This window comes from Balaenoptera physalus (assembly GCF_965194825.1).
Source record: "Balaenoptera physalus genome assembly, chromosome: 16".
Classification (NCBI taxonomy): Eukaryota; Metazoa; Chordata; class Mammalia; order Artiodactyla; family Balaenopteridae; genus Balaenoptera; species Balaenoptera physalus.
Genome location: NC_138898.1, coordinates 50,948,512 through 50,967,528, shown reverse-complemented (window position 1 = coordinate 50,967,528; position 19,017 = coordinate 50,948,512). Strand labels below are relative to the sequence as shown.

Genomic DNA, 19,017 nt, shown 5'->3' with positions numbered 1-19,017 from the left:
TCAGCTTCCCTAGAGGGGCGGGAGGGAGGGAGATGCAGGAGGGAAGAGATATGGGGACATATGTATACGTATAACTGGTTCACTTTGTTATAAAGCAGAAGCTAACACACCATTGTAAAGCAACTATACTCCAATAAAGATGTTTAAAAAAAAAAGCTTCAGAGGAATGAAGAGCAGAGACTAATGGTTCAATCTACCACGTTGGGCCGAAGGTACCCAATCCTCAACACACACACACACACATTCTAGTATCTGACATTTTACCAACACACAGTAACTTCTTCAGACTGAGACATTATTTCTGATAAAGCTCTTGTTACCTGAGAGCTAACAAATGAAGACTTTAATAGTTACAAAGGACAGGAAAGTAATATCTTATTGATCCTTGTCTGCACTACATAAAACTTGATGAAGGAGCTCTTGTTATCCCCAGGTTTTATAAGAGGAAACAGTAGTTTAGCCAAAAGGTAATTAGATATTGCTAAAGATCCTATGCTTGTCAGCTGGGATTTAAATCCCGGTCCCTGTGACAGCAAATTCCCTGCCCCTGCACCACAGCAAGCTGCCTCCCTTATCAGGGTAATTAAGAACAGGAATTAGCACCGAGGAGAGCAATTTTGAAAAGGAGTGAGAAACAGACCCTCAGGAGGGCAGCCTGACGGGTACACCAAGGGCAATACAAGCCTACCCCCAATTTGATCTACTGCTGTTCCTACTGTCAAGCTTGCTGACCTCACAGATTTGCTAGTGTGGTTCTTCTTCTAAGACACTGCCTGTTGCTCTTGCTGTTCTGACGATCTGTACTTTCCCCAGTGTTTCATAACCCGGAGTTCCTCCCCATTTCTGGTCTCCTCAGGCAGCTAAGATGTCCCCTCATCAGGCTTTGGGTACACCACGGGCAGCTTCCTGGGCCTCATGGTCTAAATTTACAGAAGCAGCAGACGGCGCCTGAGAGTAGCAATTTGAAGAACTATTGGTTGGTTCTGGTTCTAAGATTAGCATCAAAGGCTAAATCAATAATGTGATGTTCCTCTCCCAGAGTCATGCAGATGGCAATTAGGACTGCATTACAGGGATTGCTCACGTCCAATCCCTGTACCTGAGATCAAACTTGGCTAATTTGCCACTCTTATTTTAATTCCATCAATTAGAGAAATAAATTGCCAATAAAAGCTCATCTTTTAAAAAGGTTTATTTTAACCTTTTATAAAGTCCTTGGGCAAAAGCATAGAGAAGCGCTTCCTAAGTGACTGCTAATTTGTCAAGGTCGGGAGACAGACGCTGTGAAAAATACTGCTCCAAACAACAGCTGAACACTGTCAACCAAATGGAAAAAACAAAAAAGAGGAATGGATTTTCTGGAGTTTTTGGAAACAAAGCATTTCAGCTTAGAATGGAAATCTATGGGAAAACGGAATGTTAAGTTTAGAACATAATCTAAAAATGAGCTAGCATGAAAAGATTAGTCCTTTAAATTCAAGCATCCATTCTGTTGACAAGTATGTATTGAGCACTGGCTGTGTACTAAGTTCTGGAAAAACAGCGATAAGCTCTACGGTCATGGTCTTTGCATTCATGGAACTTGCAGCCCTGTTGCAGAGATAGTCATTAGACAAATGTACGCATAGATGAGTACAAAACAATGGTATTAAGAGAAGGCAGTGGTTGTGAGGGCAGCCGTGGTGGCGTGCAATAGGATGACACCAATTAGAGTGAAGAGATGAGAAGAGTGACCCTTAAGGGAGACTTGGAGAATGGATTAGAGTTATTCAGGCGGAGGACATCATTCCAGGCAGAAAGAACGACCTGTGAAAAGGTCAGAAGGCAAGAAAGACATGGAGGGATCTGAAAGATCCTTGCTTGGAGGGTGGATTCAAGCAGAAAATAGAAAATATAAAAATTGTGGTTTGAGACAGAGAATCTTAAGGCTCCGGAAGGAACTTCACTCACCACCCATCCTGACATCCTGATTATACAGAAGACAAAATCCAAGTTCCCAAGGCAGGACTGAATTATCCAAGATGTCAGAGCTAGGGCAAAAAATCTAGTATTGAGGACTCAGTGTCTCTCTAAGCCCCATAGACGTTAGAACCAAAGTGTTCTTTCTAAGCTTATTCCTGCCTAACTTCCACTGTGATTTTCACCATGATGTCTTAAAAGACCGAAGTGCCTAAGGTTCACGTTGGAAGGCCTAGGGAGAGGAGGTGGGGCCAAGGGCACATCCTCTCAGCCTGTGCCTCTGCCTCCCCTGGGGCACTCTGAGTAAATATGTGGGCATAAGGTTATGACTGATGATTTGTTCACCACTGGAGTATAAACTCCATGAAGGCAAGGACCAGGCCTGTGTTGTTGGCTTCTATGGCTACGGAAGTGTGCCTGGCAGATGGTAGACAACCAAGAAACACAACTTGCGTGACTGAGTAACTAAATGGATGGGCTCCCTCTTCAGTCCTCAGTTCAGGAACCCTATCATACCCCAGAGAGTTCCAAGCTTCTCAACCTCTTCTCTACACGCTGACTTCTATGGCCCACATTTCTAGGTAAAGAACAACAAGTTAAATCCAGTGCCAGGAAAACTGGTGTGGATTGTATTATTTAGGGCTTATCAATTTTCCTATTTTGTCGAATGTAGTTAGAACTAAGCAGTTTCTTTTAATCCCAGGATTTGTGAAGAAACAACATGCATTATTTAAAGAGCAACAACAAAAATAAACCCTTGTAAATATTGCACATTCCTTTGCAAGCATAAGATTAATACGATAATATTATTGTATTGGGTATGGAAAACAGTCAGCGAAATGCAAATCTTGCTGACAGAAATTGCCTTCCTTCTTGGAGAAGAGTCACAGGAGACTGGAGAGAAAATTATTTTTCTCAGCTCCGGTCCTTTAGGGCATCAAAGCTTCCTGAGAAGGATTATGCATCGTGGAAAGTGTTCATGTACCTTATTATTCCATGTCTCTCCGATGAATTCTTTCGAATCAATAAAGGTACTTAACAGCTAAGAATTACATTAGGCCACATTGCAATACCAGGAATCTCTTAGATTAATATAACACCTATCTTCGGCAAGTTCTTTGAAGCAATCATAGAGGATGAATAGGTTTTCCTGCTGTGCGAACCCAATGAATCATGGCGATTTAGTGTGTTTTTCTCCTTGTGGATTTGTTAGCTGTGGGTAGGACAGAGCTTATGAAAGTATTGCAAGTTTCCTGTATGTTTAACTTTCTGTTGGTATGTTTTTAAAATATGTAAGTTCATTAAGCATGTGTCCAAAAAGTGGCTGAAAGGTGGGGGAAAATGCTACTGCTCTTGGACAGAGAATTTGATTTAGTGTGTAGCCGGGAAGATGAGAGGGAGATAGGGAAGGTCGAATAGCTCTGCAAGACAAAAACACAGAAAATGTCACAAGGCAGCCCTTTGAACAATCAGCTCCTGAAGGGTAAAGGTGGAGGCGTTGAGAGTTCACAGGGGTTGGTGTGTTCTTGAGAAGAAATGAATTGACCCTTGAAGGGAAAAAATATGAGTGGCAGAAATGAGCACTGAGATTATTTCAAGAGGCATCCAAGGATGACATAGTATTTGTGTTGATTATGAGTTTCTTGCAAAACTTATCTATTTCAAATTCATTCTCAAGGGCAGCAATCACTGATGAAAAGTAAAAACCTGCATGGGTATCATCAGATAAAGGAAAGGAAATTAAAAGCTAATATTTTACCAATGCTGGGGAACCAGCTTGCACTTCAGAGGCACCTGCTATGCAATGTTTTTCTACCTTAAATATTTTGTAAACCTTACAGCCATAGAGGATCCTGTAACTAGAATATTCCATGGCTTTGTGACTTAACCATCCTTTGATCACTCAATTATACTACGGTCATTTGATAAAACAACCTGCTCCAACATGAAACAGCAGAAAACAGGTCTTGATCCCTGCTGATAATATGCAGCTATCAAAAGCTGCAGAAGTCCCTCCTTGTAAAACTGAACCACCTATAACAACTTGAACCCATTCACAGATTTGTGTTCATTTGGGAAAACTTGCAATAAAACCCACTTTTCTAGACTCTGTGTGTTGCTGAGTGTTGTGTGAGATATCACGTCCCTGAGTCCAGCTGATTCCTTGGAACCACGAATATTTTCTACACAGGTGCATGCAGGGGAAAAGAGAGGCAGTTATCTGAATGGTACCATCCAAGAAAGCTGCCAAGGGGTGGGGGAGAAACAGAATAGTTTGGTTAAATCCACTGCATATTTATTCAACATTTTTTGCATCCTCTTTGCTTGTATGCATATAGGGCTTCCTTAGAATGTACTCATTTAGAGAGGCAGTAGCTGTGATTCCTTGTAGAAGGATTTTTTTTTTTTTTCTCAAGTGCAATGAAAACACAGGGACTATTCTGATGACATTTTTGGTTTCTGTTCTGCAGGCCTGGGGCAGAACTGTTTCTGTGACTCAGTCTTATCCCAGTGCATTCCAGCTTTGATCTTCTCTCGCTTTTCACCTCTGTGCTGCCACCATAAGCATCACTTTCCTAAAGCTAATAGAAGACTATAGTCAAATCTATCAGGAAACATCTGTGGCTTGATAAACACCTCCTCCTCCACCTCCACGCTAATTAATTTCAGTTCTAATCACTTTATTCTTTGTGTGAAACAAAACATCTAAATTTGTTCCTCCCAATCTTTGTCTACCTTCAGATTCCTAAAAATGCCCCCAAATATGCATTAACATAAGGTTCTGAGAAGCAAGCTTTCTCTCTTACCCCTTAGCATTTTTCAACTTGAAAACTTCGTTGTCAGAGAAATCGGATGCAAAACATTCTCCCTTCAGCCAAAGAAATATTTCCCGTATCTGGTGGTGTTGCTTCTTCAAAGTAGATTTTCTTATTTTGGTTTCAGATCACATTAATTGCACTATTTCTTTCTCTTCCCTTTGAGATTCTTTTTCATCTGTTCTTGCTCTCTCCTGAATACATTTCCTACTAGCAGGAAGCTCTAAATGATGAATAGAATCTTAACCTTACCAAGCTTTAAGGCACTGATGTCTACATTTTGTGTTTGCTGATAGCAGGAGGCTTTTTAGTAGGGAAAGATGTTGTAAGATTCAAATTAGAAAAAAAAAAAATGATTGTCTCCTGATCAAAGTCTTACACAACAATCTGTGGGTTTTAGAGAAGCTGATTGGTGGCCACCTAAGGGTTTGGACTGTACATTGTCAAAAGAAAGTGGCAAAAAGCAACATGGCTACCTCTTGGACCTGCCTAGAAACACTGAACAAGGTTTCAATCCATCTTCCTACCTGTTAAATAAAACACCTGGGAAGCATATAAATAATGCTCCAGAGAATAGGGTGCCATAGTGGAAAGAACTCTGTATAGGCAGTCAGAAAGCCTGGGTCCTAATCCCTGACTTACCCCTAACCTACACATTTGACCTTTGGCTTGTTGTCATCTCTCTGTGGCTTGGCTTCTTCCATTTGTGGAATGAGAGGGTAAATGAAGAAAATGATCTCTAAGTCCTTTTGTAGTTTTAATAAACAGTGATGTCGTAATTCTACGGTACTCAACAATAAGATGGAAGGACTGAATTCTGAGTCTGAGTTTCTCTCCCTTTGCATTATGCAAATCCGGAAACCTTCAGCCTATAGACAGGGGAGGGTCACATTCTACAGTAGGATTAGTTACCCTACTTTTGGAGTGGAGGGAAACTGCAGGGACCTGGAGAATGTAAAGGTGTGGGACTGCTCCTGTGCAATCCCAGGTAAAGAGGGTTGGGCAAGCATGAGTACTGCAGAGATAACCACCGTGGCAGGGCATTGGCTGAGTTTCTGAATCAGTGTGTTTAAACCCTTGTGATTGCCTGAGTGTTAAGAATACTAAGAGCATCTCTTGTTCAAATATGTGGTCTTTGACCCTGGTTCTGTACACAGAGCTCCTAAATCCCTTAGAATTTCCTGAGTGATAAGATCGTCTTTTGTTCTAATGAGGCAACTCTTGGTGGGCTCTTGGATGAAGGCTAGTCATTAGAAAAACCAAACCATGATTAGAAGCCTGGAACTGTCAGCCCACCTCTATCCTCCAGGAAGAGGAGAGGGGCTGGAAATTGAGTTAATGATGAATCATACCTATGTGATGAAGCCTCCATAAAAATCTCAAAAGTACGGGGTTCACAGAGCTCCCAGGTTGGTGAACACTCCCATGTACCTAGACGGTGGCACACCCCAACTCCATGGAGACAGAAGCTCCTGCTCTCAGGACCTTTCTAGACCCTGCCCCGTGTACTTCCTCATCTGGCTGTTCATCTGTATCCTTAATAGAATCCTTTGTTATATAATAAACTGGTAAACATGTTTCCCTGAGTTCTGTGAGCTGTTGTAGCAAATGATTGAATCCAAGGAGGGAGACATGAGAAACTCTGATTTGTAACCAAGTAGGACAGAAGTTGTGGGTCACCTGGAGACCTGCTACTGTGATTGGCATCTAAAGTGGGGGAAATCATGAGACCCAGCCCTTGAGCTGTGGGGTTCGTGATAACTCTGGCTAGTCTCAGAATAGAACTGAGTTGTAGGACATCCAGTTGGTGTCACAGAGGATTGCATATGGGGGAAAAAACCCACACCTTTGGTAACCAGAAGTGTCAGAAGTGAAGTGTTCTGTGAGGGCAGTAAAGGAGGCACACGCGAGTGTTTTTTCCTTTACGGTAACCTTCTGTGGAAATCTTCACTTTACCTCTTTACCAGGTCCGGAAGGCACTAGTATTTCTAACTCAACTAGTATTTCTAACTCAACATAAGTGTATACTTCTGTATTTTCCCAGAAAAATATAATGAGTTATGTCAAATCCTGCCATAGTCAACTCTACAGCATGGGAGTAAACCTGAATGGGTAAACCTTTCATTTTCAAGACTCTCACCCCATCTCCCAGTCTCCCTCCCAGTCCCTGCAGTTCCTTCCTAACTGGCACACACCTCTTTTGTCTTCCCCCCAAGCGTTGTCTCTCCTAGAAATGGAAGGACGTGGCATGGCTGACCACAGCAGGTGAAGTGTCTGACGTCATTTTCTGTTATTTTTATTCCCCTGCTTCTAAGGCTTCAAAGTGAAACGCTGTCCTGGCCAACTGTCAACCTCGGGCTGGTGAACACGTCATCAGGTTCACATGAAGGAATTTTACCTGTGTCTCATTGGCTCAAGGTAGCCTTGGTTTATGCCTGTTGCCCTGTAATAAGTATTAATAGCATCCCCTTTTCCTATCAAAGGGTCCTGGGTTGCACATTAAATGATATAGACACTCTAGCTTTGCCTATCATGCCAGGAACCACACTGGTGCCAAGAAGTCCTGATTACCTGGATTCAGATGGTGACTTTAAAGTATTTTTTGGTCCATGTATTGATATATAAAGAGCTCATGAGGTCACCAAATAAAACAGTCTCCCCGTGATAAATATCCATTAATGGGGTACAGAGGCAAATCAGAAATAGGATTCATTTTCTCCATTTTCCACGATTATCTCCTGCTTAGTATGGGGTGCAGGTTGTTATGGTGACGAAGTGCAGCTCACGTAGAGGATAATTATAAAGGATGTCACACTGTGGCCTGGAGATGTCACATCACTTATTCCCCTGATGTCTGTAAAGAGTGGCTGGTTGAAAAAGTAGGCATGAGTACTGTGGAGGCTTGGTTCTGGCTACGTCAACATCCTGAAATGCAGAGCTATGTGAGACTGACCTTTTCCAGGTCCTCCTCTGAACTCTTCTTTCTACTCCAGTCCCCTTTCTCTTCCTCCCATTCCTCACACCCAGAGGTTGCATGAAGGAAGCAGGAAGCCTAGCTCATTCCATTTTGACTAATGGTTAGATTAAGAAAGTGTCTATAGAGTTGAGTCAATTATATGAGTGTTGAGTTGTCGTGGGGCTGCTTTACGGTTGACGGAGCCTGGATAGTTCTTGGCTTCTGTATTTGGTATTCTGCCATCAGATAATATCAAATTCAATTGATTGTCATTGGGTGGTTGAATATTGTTTTGTATCCTAGTTCCGTTTAATCAATCAGTGTCCCTGTATTCATCACTGACATTCTGGCAGCATGGAGAAAAGGCACTACTTGCACTGTTCTTAGGTAATGAATGCTTGATCTTTAGAGAAGCAATCATCCACACAAATTCAGTTTATTTTTAAAATTTTCCCAGATTATGTCTTTTTCAGAAAAACATGAAATACTCTTCCTTGTATGCCCATGGTTTAAAAATGTAATTTTCAAAATTGGCCAAGTCTTTGACTGGTGACATATAAACTAGGGTTCTTTGTAGTTAGTTTATAGAGGTACATTTGAAGAGGACGGAATTGACAGTACAATAAGCAAATGCCTATGGCTGGGAAACACCCAGGCCACGTGTGCATAATCTTTCAAACTAATAGTGTGTGAAATCATGCTGGAATATTTGTGAGCTTTGTCTTGCCACCTTTTTGAAGCAAAAAATATATTGACTCTCCTTCTATATTCTCCACAAATACAGACCATGAGCTTGTAGTGTGGACTACAAAGTCATAATACTGATTGAAATGCGTTATGTTTAAGTAGTGATGATCAATGATGATCAATTTATAAAGGTCCTTTACATATGCAGCTTCGTATAATTCTCTCAATTATATAATGAGATATTACTATCTCTATTTTGCTAATGAGTTTGGAGGTTGGTCGTAAGCTGAAGAAATAGATTTGGGAGTCAAGTCCGCTCAGTTTTGGAGAGTAATAGACTATGCAACTTTCCAGAATCGTACAAAGAAGTAATGGTACACTGTCCTAGGAACTATTTGAAGGAAAGGAATGCTGTTTCCTTTAGCTTATTTGTCACGAGAACTAGTCTTATCTGAAGCAAAGTTATTTTTGGAAGTGCACTTAGTTTGTAAAAAGGATGGGTGAGCTGACCTCATGCATTCAAATGTCCGGAATACAAGCTCCTGGCTATGAGGTCCTTAGGATCTTTTTAGCCCGCAGACTGGATGTGCACACAGTGGAAAGCAAAGTGTCTCTTTCCTTGCTCACACTACTGGAGCAGTTGAGTTGTGTTGGCTATAAAATGCCATGTTTGCTGTCACCTGGGAGACTTAATGAAGCATTCTCCACGCAGGAGGGATGATTCTGTCTGCTGACTTCTGGACTTGAAAGCAGATGGTGGAGGAGCCCACGGCTTCTGGAACAGCACAGGTGGAGGTAATGATTTGATCCTACTTGTTTTCCTTTAGAAGTCTCCTTCTTTCCTTTTTCTGCTCTTGCCCTTTGTCTTCCTATTGAAAGGCTGATTGTCCCAGAAATGTTTAAGGAATATGTGTGAACATGTTTGTATGTGTAAATGTGTCTGTGTAACATTAGTTTTGCTCCATAAATCCACTTTTCTCAAGAGAAAGGTAATAAATCAGGTTGGAAACACCCTCTTGAAGAACACTCATAGAAAAAAAATTAAATAGATACTTTCTAAGAAGAACCCAAATATTTCAGTCATTTGAACAGCTCAGTTCTGGGTCTCTAAAATTCCTTCCTCGTCTTCCCTCCTCCATTCCCCTTGTTACAGAAGCACCTGGGGAAAGATGTGCTTCACATCGGGCCAGTCAGGCAGGCACTTCCATGCCACTTTCCTGGCAAGAGGAAGGTCACCTTTGTCGTCTGATTCGTTCTTAAGGTTCTCCAATTAGAGGCTTGTGAAAGAGCGCGGAGATTGTGGGTTTTGTGCATCTCTCATTCTCTCCCATCTTCTCCTTTCCCAGCCTCATTGTTTTTTAGGCATATTGAAAACATTTAAGATTGTGTTAGATCTTCAAGAGCCACTTGGCTGGTAACTCATCCCAATTGTTCTCAGATGCAAATGCAATTGCCAAGTGGGCTGGCAGTAAGTCTTGATTCATTTCAATACATGTGTAGCTGTTTGAGAGTTAATAGAAAATTAGAATCAGAGCCAATATTGTCATGCATGGAGGTGACATAGGATCTGGACTCACGTGGCCAAAGGCAGGTCTGTGGTACTTGGTAAAGCAGAGCAGATCCAGCCTTGAGATCATGCTTTGCAGGTTCCCAAACACACTGGAAAGTGAAAGAGCTACCATTGTCAGTCCCACAAGTGTAGTTCTTACAAAAGAAAGACCCTAAGACATGAAAGAGCTTTTTATCACTTTGAAAACCTCTATTACTATTGAGAAGCAGAACTTTTGCACTTCCTCATGATTTTATTAAGTACTAAGCTAACTGAACAGGCACCTTTTAAGTGCCTGAAATAAATCATCTGACTTATAAACCTCTCTAAAGAGTCTATATAGGTATGAAATGATATATAATGTTAATGAAAATAAGGACCATTAAATGCCTTGATTTTACGAAGGTGATGATGCTCATTTGTAATTCCCACAGAGGGTGCAAACTGTGAGTAAAATTTCCGAGAGAACCAGACCCAAAATTAGTTCTTCTAAAAAATATGATAGCATCCAACAAATGACCTAGGCAGATGAATACAATACAGGCTTGTGCTTCCCATGGAAGCTACATGCTCTTTGTTCAGTGTCTCAGGAGTTAATCAACTACCTACTCCAGATGACTGGCCAACAGGCAAAGGGGACTTGAGACCTTCTGACACTGAGACCTTTGGAAGCACCTTTGCCTTTCTATATACAGACTGGGCATATTGCCAGCTCACAGGCAGAAGAGCACATTGTTGAGTTGTCTGTCAGCAGTGGAGATCAGTTTTCACCAAGCTACTCAAATTTTCCTCCCTCGTCTCAATTGTGACCAGCCACACGCATTTGTAAATGTGTTCATGGTAGAGAATGGCCATAGGCCTTGAGCCTACAGGTATAGATTCCACGACCTTGGTCTACTTCAACCATAGCTATTTCTGAATGCACAGTTGGGCTGCACCCTTCATCCTTCTACCCATCACCAATCTATCTCCCACGTTGTTCTAAAAATCATTGTTGGCTGTGGCTGGTTGTATTTCCAAAGACAGCTGCAACAATATCTCCCACCCCACATGGTCTTCTTACAATGTGACTCCAGGGCTCCTCCCATTGAGTGCTGGACTCTATGTCCCTTGTCCTTGAACATGGACGGAACTTTGTCATTGCCATGACCAGCAAAGTATGGCAGAAATAATACTCTGTGACTTTCCAGGATAGATCATTAAAATGCTATGCACTCCTGCCTTGTTCTTTTGGTGCAACTGGTCTTGGAATCCAGCTCCCTGCAAGAAAACCAAACTGGCTCCTACAGAACGTCCATGTGTAAATGTTCCAGCCAATGGCCCAGCTGAGATCCCAGTGAAGTGCCAGCAAAAACCACCAGACACTGGAGTGCTGATGCCTCCAAAAGATCCCAGTCGCTCTTTATGAATCTCCCCAGTTAGGCCCCAGGCATTAAAGAGAAGAGAGAAGCTGTCCCCACTGTGCTTCATCCAAATTCCTGACACACAGAATCCATGAGCGTAATAAAAAGATTGTTTTATGCCATTAAGTTCTAGGGTAGTTTCTTATGCAGCAGTAGTAACTGGAACATTGTCAAAGCTTAGACTTGGACTGCTTTCAAGCCCTGAAACAGAAAATCATATTCCATCCTCAGAGTCTTTCCATGGCCCATAAAACCCCTCACGTTTCCACAAGCTGCAAGCTTCAGTGAGAGCCAACTGAATGAAGTGTATGAGCTCAGAGTGCCCCAAGACAAAGACATAGCTCTTTTCTGAAATATACATTTTTTAAAGTAAATAAAAGTCTATTTCATCCTTATTTAAAACATTTTCTTAATCCTGGTGCCTTGAAGGACAGTATTCTCTTGGCGGAAAACCTTAAAAGGGAGATGTATCCTTCCCTCCTTCTACAAATTAGAAAGGTCTTCTCTACATTTAAGGCGACCTGTCCTGCTGCCCCTGTACCACTTCCTCCAGTGTCAGAAGAGTTAAGCTGTCCTTCAGACCCACATAACATGACTGACTTAGATTTTAGACTGATTGGATGCTTCACATGCCTTGGTAGCCAGTCATAGCATTCAGCTTTATGGCTTAAATTATCACAAGGAAGAGGTCTGCCCCCTCCCAGGGCCATTGATACTCTCTTCTTGATTGAGCTGACGTTAGCCTTCCTCCCTACACGTACATGAAAAGGAAAAAGAAAAAAGTCACTAATTCCCTCCTTCCTCCACTCTCACATGAGTAAATGCTGACATTTGCCCCAAGACTGTTCTTTGGCTTTTGTTTCCTCTTGTGGGAGTCTCCTTAGAAGCTCTCAAGGGAACACCATGGAGTTTTATCCACATCCAGGTGATCAGACCAGCCCCTCCTTGTATGGCTTGTCCTAAAGCCCGAATCTGCAGTGTTTGGTGGTAAACAATGTCCGCATGCCCAAGTGCCCCTTATCAACCCAAACCAGGCAAAGGCCTCTTCAATTTCCTTTACTCATCAATCTCAGGGGCCAGACAATACATAATTTCCTCTACCATCAGGCTGTTACGAAAGTGCATCTTGTTCGGAACTAGACACTTGCTCCCAAAGATGACAGTTTGATTTGAATCCCCAGGAATCAGAGAAAGCAATCAAAGTGGGAAGCGGATGCAAGCTTTCCAATTGCCAGGCCACCAAACATGGTCTCTCTGGGATTGGCTTGTCTTGGGGGCAGGAGGAAAACATTTGATGAAATGTAGGATTTCAGTGGCAGCTGAAGAAGCACCTGTAATATGGATTGAAGGGTCCCCCTGGGGAAAGCAGAGGAAAAGTTCAAAGCCAAGGAATGATTTAGGACAAAGAGAAAAAACTATAAACCCCAAAGTACTAGCTGCAATGCTAGTCATTGATTGCCAGTATCTTATTTGAATTCAGCCAAGTTCTTGTTCAAAGAGTATGTTGATATTATGCCTGTCCCAGTGTAGGACAGCTGCAAAGGTAATTTTCCCAAAGGTCTCATCCATTTTGTGAGCCATATTTAGGCATTTCACCCACATTTAATTTACAGAAAGGACCACTAGGCTAGGTGTCAGAAAATCCTGGTACTAGACCAACTCTATTAGAAAGGATCCATATAATGGAACCTTAATATCCAGTAGGCATTCCTGGCTCGCTGAGACCTCTACACTATTGCCTCACTCTCCTTTTTCTAAATGATATAGAATTCCACAATTTCCCAGGTTTTCTGTACATTTCTGGGATGAGGTAAATGTTGCCGTGGTATCTCTGATCTTGGTTCATCTTTCAATATGTGTTCTCTTCTAAATCCTTTCAACCCACACATAGAACCTGGTCTCTCCCTCCTTGTCTGCATAACATACCTATTCACATCAAGCATCTGGGGAGAAGAACACCGTGCATCGTGTAGCAAGCCTTGGAGAAACACAGGTCAGGTGCTCCTCCTCCGTAAAATCTTTCTGGTAACCCTGCCAACCCCAGCTTCCTGGTCCTCCATCGTCACCTTCAACTATGGGGTTTGACCTTCTAGGCAGCCCTTCCTCCCCTCTCTCTTTTCTTTCTCTTCTCTTCCAAAGACCGATAATTGAAAGCCCTTCCCCTTTTTATCCCAAAGAGCACTTTAATAATTTCTTTGGTTGTCTAACTCTAGCAAACAAAAGATCCTATAAAAAAGCTAGCCCTGTATCTAACTGAAATCATGATGGTAACTGGGCATTAAGAAAGGCACTTCCCATCTTGGTACTTGAGTTTCTCATTTTTAAGATGCCAGAGTGGAGCTGTGATTCCCCACTTTGGGATTCTCCTAGAGCCCATCGGGAGCCAACACTGTGCACGTGGAAAAGAAATGTCAGCATCTGGGCATCTGGGCTAATAAACAGATCTGCTAATCGTGTTTTACTTGAAAAGTGAAATTCAAGGAAAATCCAGGGGGATGTTAACATTGCTAAGCAGAGTCCTGTGCTGTTTTAAAAAATATGTTCATTCCTGCTCTGCCACTAATCATCTGTGAAACTCTGGGTAATTAGTTAACATATCTGAGCTTCCCTTTTTATCAATTTTGCATTTGTAACATGCTGTGATTAGTTTTGGTCATCTCTAAGGTGCACTGCACCGCTTTGAACGACTGTTTGATGAGATGTAATAAAGCTCAAACAACACCCTATGGCTTACACTTCTACTCCCAGGTGTAAACCCAACAGAAACGCACATGCCCCCCAAAAGACGTGTGTGAGAATGTTCACAACAGCACTATTCATAATGGTCCTAGAGTGGGTGGAATGTTGGCCCCTATAAGATAGGTCTTAATCCCCAGAACCTGTGAATGTGACCTTATTTGGGAAAAGAGTCTTTGTAGATGTAACTAAGGTAAGGATCTTGAGATGAGATCACCCTGGACTAGCTGGTGGGCTCTAAATCCAATGATAAGTGTCCTTTTGAGAAGCAGAGGAGGAGAACTGAGACGAGGAAGAAGGGAAGGCCGTGTGAAGACAGAGGCAGAGATTGGAGTGATGCAGCCACAATCCAAGGAACATCTGGAGCCACCAGAAGCTGGAAGAGACAAAGAAGGAATCTCCCCCCGGAGCCTTCACGGGGAACGCAGCCCTGCAGACACCTTGATTTCGGACTTTTGGCCTCTAGAACTGTGAGACAAAGCATTTCTGTTGTTTTGAGTGCCCAAGTTTGTGGTTGTTGTTACAGAAGCCCTAGAAAACAATACAAGCCCCAAACTGGAATACTATTACATTCACAATAGTAGCATGAATACATAAAACACTATAAAATACTTTACAGTGATGAAAAAGAACAAACAACAGGAATGAAGCTTATCAAGATAATGTTAAATTAAAGAGGTTAGACTGGAAGTGCATAATGCTTGCTTCTATTAATATAAAGCTCAAAAACATGAAAAACATTATCATGTGATGGATGTCAGAATGGCAAGGGGCATTGATTGGAAGAAACCACAAGGAGACTTCTGGGGTGTTAGCAGCTCTATTTTATGAGCTGGGGAGTGATTACAAGGGTGTGTTTGTTTTGCAAAAATAGGTTGAATTATACGCTTAAGTTTTAAGTACGTACTTTATAGTATGTATGTTCACCTCCAAGAAGTTTTTTCAAACTTTATTTTAATCTTAAAGTATTAACGGAGTTGAGTATTTTGTTCACATAAGCAGAGAACATTCACCAGGGTTTACTGCATGCTTCAGGCTAGGATATCAGATGGTTGGCCATGGTATTTATATGAGGAGTACTTTGTAAATTTAAAGCAGAATTGGTGTAAACTAAATTCACATATTCAGTGACTATCCCAATACAGCTGTTTAGGTTTCAAATATTCACACCTAAATATTTACAAAAATCCCCCAAGTGTGAACTCTACTTTGAGGGCCCCCAAACATGATCCTGCTAAAGCAAGTTGGCTTGAGCTGTTTTATATCCCTCGATCTATTCATGACATTCACTTTATAAGTCCATTAGCTCACCTCCTTCAGGGAGTCCTCCCTGCTTGCAGCTGCATCTGATACAGAAGACTGTATCTACCTAGTGCCAAAGTATTCATATTTAGATTATATTTGATTCATCACAAGTATTTGTTTATGTGCCATTCCGTAAGAGTTCCTAACTTGTTTCTATATGTGTATGATACACAGCTGGTGCAGCTTTTAAGCATTTTTAACCATTTAGGCATTGGGGCCTCCTCAGGTTGTTATCTAAAAACAGTCACTGAGGTGAAGACTCCTTTGCAAGAGGTTTATTAAGGAAAAGTTCCTGGGAGAAACAGGTAAGGGGGTGAGGGAAGCAGGACAGGGAAGGGGAGGAAGCTACACAGGAGGACGGTCCCAGGCAAGTCCTGCAGAGGGTGCCTTTAGTCTTATCCCGCAGGGAGTTCTGGTAGGTTCCAGGGGAGCCAGGCTTTCCTATTCCTTTGCTGTCAGTCACTGGTAGCGTCCCTGGGGGGAGCTTAAACGCTCAGCCACCCTGACTTTTTATGCAGGCAAAGCAGCTCCACTCATCCAAGGCCAGTTCTCTGAAGAACCCCCGTAGACACAAAAGCACACTGATGCCGCAGGAAGGGTGCACCCAAACAGTGAAAGGGACCCAAAGGGACCTGGTCAGAACACAGAGCCCCCTGCAGGGCCCTCCCTCGGTCTCTCTGTGCAGTTCCCCAGCCTTCCCATTGGAAAGGTGTCCTCTCCACCTGGACGGGGCAGCCCAGAGCCACTGCTACCATCCCTGCTGTGCTGGGCTAGGCACAGGCATAGTAGAAACCTGCCATCCCATGAGTTCCACCCACAAAGCTGGGCTTAGGCCTCCTTTACCCTTCAATCTCTCCAAGCCTATCAAAATCCAGCAGGCGAAAGGGTGACGAGGGACAGGGAATGCTGTCCTTTCTCAGGGACCCTTTGCATGCAGACGCCCTGTGCTCTCCTTGTCTGAGAAGTAGAATCGTGTGGTGGCGGGGAGTTCATGATCTGTAGGTGGTTTGCCTGGGTTGGAATCCCAGTCCCTAGTGTATCTGTGAGGCTTTGGGCAAATTACTTAACCTCTCTGTAGCTCACTTTCCTCAGGTCTAAAATGAGAATGACAGTCACATCTACCTTCTGGAATTATTTTGAGGATTAGATGAATTAACACATGATGCTCGATGAATGACATAGGGAGCGTTTACAACAGGAGGGTTCACTAGACCTTTCCAGCTCTTTATTACTAAAGTCAGGGCAGAAACCTCATCCAGTAACAAAGACACAGACAGAGGTACATTCACTATGAAACTAATGAAACGTAAGCTCCAGGGCTTCTCATTTAATTTCTGTTAGTAATGTCTTATTATTTTTCTTGTAGAGAACCCCCCACATTGTATGAGCTTTTGGTCCTTCAAAACCTGGATCCAGTCCTGGAAATGAGCTATAGTTTTCCTTTGGCTTCATCTCTGGGAAACTTGAGCACAATTGAGGGAGTAGGGGAAGGTGATTGGAACCCACCATAAATACCTTGTGACCAGGAAGGGTGCAGCAAGATCAGCATCTGCATCCAGGCCGTCATCCTCATCAACCTTGCCGTCACCGTCAGCTCCGCCGGCAGCCTCAGCATCGGCGTCATTACTTCCACTCGCACCTCCAACCCTCCTCCTCCTCCTCTTCTACTTCATTATCATCCGTTTCATGGCATTTCTGCTCCGTGCTCTCATTCATGCTACCACCTTTCCTGAGAAAATAGAAAAGGAGCATGTGCTGAGGTCTTCATTCTTGAGTCAGATAAAGAGGGACACAGACTGATTGATTTTACCATGATTCACTGTTCATACCACACTACTTTCAGCCTGGCACAAAGAAGACTGGATGTGTCCAAGGAACCAGGGTTCAGGGCCCCCTGACCAGAGGTCAAATCTAGGCTGTATCACTAAGGGTAGGTGCAATTGGGGAAATACCTTCATCTGTAAAAGGAGAGGAAAATAGGGCGTACCTCACAGTGAGCAAATGGAGATCAAGAGCCACTTACTTGCAACATCGAAGGCACCAACCAGACCTCTGGAATCAAATGGAGATCAAGAGCCACTTACTTGCAACGTAGAAGGCACCAGCCAGACCTCTGGAATCAGCTCCGTGTCCCCACCTGACCCCCTCCAAAGGACGGAATTTACATAACAGAATAAGAAAACAAAGAATAAAACTCACAAAAGGGAAGGGGAAGCAAGTATGTAAACCATTAAGAGCCAATTTAGTTCTAACAGCTAATATTTGGCTCTGGGTTACACAGGAAGTTTTCCCCCAAAGAAGTACATAATTCTTCAATAGAAATGAGGGGCTTCCCTGATGGCGCAGTGGTTGAGAGTCTGCCTGCCAATGCAGGGGACACGGGTTCGAGCCCTGGTCTGGGAGGGTCCCACATACCGCGGACCAACTAGGCCCGTGAGCCAGAACTACTGAGCCTGCGCGTCTGGAGTCGTGCTCCGCAACGAGAGGCCGCGACAGTGAGAGGCCCGCGCACCGCGATGAAGAGTGGCCCCAGCTTGCCACAACTGGAGAAAGCCCTTGCACAGAAACAAAGACCCAACACAGCCATAAATAAATAAATAAATTTATAAAAAAAAAAAAAAATGAGTTTACCTTGACCTCAAATTCTAAAAGATGTTTTTCTTGTGAAATTTTACGTGTGATTTTCTGAGGCCAGTTTCCAAAAAAAAAAATACTGAAGAGTTTCCATGTGACTGTTGTTTATATAGACCCTGGATCTACTGGGAGCCTAAATATTAAAATCCAACAGAGTCAAGGTGATTCTTCAGGGAATTACTCAGCTGTAGTTCAAGAATGGGGCCTGGGGGCTTCCCTGGTGGCACAGTGGTTGAGAATCTGCCTGCCAATGCAGGGGACACGGGTTCGAACCCTGGTCTGGGAGGATCCCACATGCCGCGGAGCAGCTGGGCCCGTGAGCCACAACTACTGAGCCTGCGCGTCTGGAGCCTGTGCTCCGCAACAAGAGAGGCCACGATAGTGAGAGGCCCACGCACCGCGGTGAGGAGTGGCCCCCGCTCGCTGCAACTAGAGAAAGCCCTCGCACAGAAACGAAGACCCAACACAGCCAAAAATAAATAAATAAACAAATACTTAAAAAAAAAAAAAAAAAAGAATGGGGCCTGACAGTGATGAAACTTAGTACAGGGACAGAATTCAGACAACATGGAGGAAGCTGGGACTTGTCCTTAACAACTTCTTCCCTCAATGTGGCTTTTCTCCGCTGCCTTTTCAGTAAGAGGTGATGAGTGGGAGGTTCAAGGTTTAATTCTTTGACAGGACGTTCGTGTACTGATGCTCGGATTCAAGGTAGGTCCATGTGTTATAATAGTAAATAATAATAATGGCGATAATAATAATAAAGCAGTTGGGTTGCAATCTCATGAACTGTTGAGTTTTGGCTGATGGAACATAGGAGCGTACCTGCTAACAACAACCTATGTGTCAAAATAATTAACATGAACCCTTATTTCTGGTAGGAAAAAAAACTTATTATGCTCGTCAAGAGGTATAGCCTTCTAGATTCAGTTTTCATCAGTTGAGCTCAAAATATACCAAGAAGTTGGAACT

General features: G+C 43.0%; 1 long non-coding RNA gene across 3 annotated transcripts in view; it reads left to right on the top strand.

Moving 5' to 3' along the window:
- The window catches only part of LOC309645913, a 253,739-nt gene that overhangs the window by 221,469 nt on the left and 13,253 nt on the right, over positions 1 to 19,017 (top strand). The window contains exons 6-7 of one of the 3 annotated variants that reach the window (XR_014255107.1): positions 7,091 to 9,213; positions 16,778 to 17,801. This is a non-coding gene — a long non-coding RNA (uncharacterized lncRNA). Of the gene's footprint in view, positions 1 to 7,090; positions 9,214 to 16,777; positions 17,802 to 19,017 lie in introns of those variants that run through there. The other 2 variants (XR_014255108.1, XR_014255106.1) reach the window with 2 other exon arrangements.